At 35.7% G+C, this 2,345-nt stretch overlaps 1 pseudogene; it reads left to right on the top strand.

Moving 5' to 3' along the window:
- The window catches only part of LOC107698073 (STAM-binding protein-like A), an 8,531-nt pseudogene extending 7,485 nt beyond the window's left edge, over window positions 1-1,046 (top strand).
- The last annotated feature ends 1,299 nt before the right edge of the window (window positions 1,047-2,345 follow it).

Genomic DNA, 2,345 nt, shown 5'->3' with positions numbered 1-2,345 from the left:
AAGTGCTGATGTAATACTGATGTTGACGTGTGCTCCTGTACAGGACGGGCTACTTCAGGCTGACTGACTACGGCATGGAGGAGATCTCAACCTGCACTCAGAAAGGCTTTCATCCGCACCCCAAAGAACCTCCTCTTTTTACTGTAAGTGACATCAACCTCTGTTATTTACCTGTGTTTTGAAAGGACATAAGCGTTATGTTTCGTGAGTCATATATGATAAATAGTTTTTTTCCCCCTCAGGGTGGCAGCCACATTAGAATCACAGAAGGCACTGTATCAATGCTAGACCTGCGATGATCCATCTCTGGTGTTCACACAGCGGTACCATGAAGCTTATTTTTTTAATCTGTCCTCGCTAACTCCTCTGATGGACTCGCTCTGGTATGGCACCAGCTTTCACTGATAGTGGGTTTCTTCACAGACAGACTCATCTAAAACAAGCACTTTTTGGGAAATATGAAGACACTAACTGAAGCAGCATCTTTTATGACATCCGTTGGGAGCTCAGGAACACAAACACCTCCACAGGACTGCAGCCCATCCCTGTTTCAGTTTGATGATCTAGTGAGCCATACACAAATGTCTTGTTGCCCTCCAAGTTTATTTATGCTCTTAGTGACGTCACACACACTAACATATCACATCTGCAGAAACAACATTAAAGCAAAGGGCTTTATAAACTACTGAGTATCTTTGGTAAAAGCTGAACGGGTCATGCCTGCAGGGCTGCACCTGTCATGAATGCCAGCGATTATCAGCTTAATTAATTTCTTATATATTTTCTAAAAGCAACTTCAATTTTGGTAACAATCAGTCCATGATGTTGAATTGTCGGTTCTGATTAGTTGACAATATGATGGGCCGTTCACACAGAATACGTTTTTGCATTTAAAAATGTGAGACACAGGACAGTGGAATAAAATGCAAGGTTTTTTGAAAGCCAAACTTCTTTTAACCTGAGCATCATGTATTTAAAACTGTTATGTGAGACACTGAAAAAGTCACGAGCGCAACGGTAAAAGAGGCGACACGCATTTAAAAACATGAGACGGCTGTGGGATGAAAAAAAAAGCAAAGTATAGAGATTTTTTTTATTTGAACTACTTTTAACTTGAGCCATGCTTTTAGAATGGAATTGCTTTCAGAATTCTGAGTTTATATCACAATTATTTTTCCCCTCAGAATTCTGAGTTTACACCTCATCAGTTTGTCTCACAATTCTGAGTTTATATCTCGCTATTCAAAGTTTGTATCTTCTCACAATTCTGTTTATATCTCACAATTCTGACTTTTTCCCCTCAGAATTCTAAGTTTACACATCGCAAGTTTATATCTTGCAAGTCTGACTTTTTCCCAGTGGTGGGCCGTCAGGGCCAGCAAAGCCTTCTCTGTTGGCCTAAACATTATCAGAATTACTGATTTAGTTTTAATATATTTTTCCATGAATGTGTATTAAATTATTTCCAATAGTCTATTCTCTTCATTTCATAGCTTTTCTCTTGGTTGCACTGCTTCCAGCAGTGTATGTTTATATTAGAGCTTTTATCCAACTGTATGATTTTGAGATCCATATTTTCACACTGAGGACAACTGAGGGACTCATATGCAACTATTACAGAAGCTTCAAACGCTCACTTACGGACAGTGTTGCCAACTAATTTTCAGGGGAAGTTGCTAAAGGAAGATTGATTTGTTGCTAAAAGTTGCTAAATGACGCGATGTCATTGCGCGGTGACGTCATTGTGTAATCTCGATGCAAAATTGTGTCACTGCATCAAATCTCAGCAAAAATTTTTTTTCTAAATATGTTAATTTAGATGTGTTTATAAAATAATATAAATGCATAATATATTAAAATATAAATAACTAATTTTAAATACAACATTGAATTATTTAACACTTTCACATTTTTTAACAATTACAATTTAAGTTTATTTTTATTAGCTAGTAAACTAGTAAAACTACTCATTCTGAACGATTATAGATTTAAGCAGTGTATTAGTAGTTCGTATGCTACACTCTAAGAAAAGTCTGTAAAAATAGGGCAAAATCTATTAATATGAAGGAATTTTCCGTAATTATTATTCACACGTTTTTTTACCTACATTTTAAATTACGCATTGTATTTTGTGTTTTCGGGTTACAGGGTTACAATGGATGCCCTGGAAAATTACTACCTTTTTCATTTTTCTAGATATTTTTCTTACCGTGCACTAACTGATCAACAAACTCAAGTACAAGCTACTAACAAGGTGTATCATAAATGAACAATTATTCAATTATTATTATTATTATTAAATTAAACAATTGCTAATAGCAGCCAACTTAATTCATGTGAATTGT

The sequence above is a fragment of the Sinocyclocheilus anshuiensis genome, unplaced genomic scaffold, assembly GCF_001515605.1.
Source record: "Sinocyclocheilus anshuiensis isolate Anshui unplaced genomic scaffold, SAMN03320099.WGS_v1.1 scaffold1163, whole genome shotgun sequence".
Classification (NCBI taxonomy): Eukaryota; Metazoa; Chordata; class Actinopteri; order Cypriniformes; family Cyprinidae; genus Sinocyclocheilus; species Sinocyclocheilus anshuiensis.
This window is presented reverse-complemented; position numbering and strand designations above follow the sequence as displayed.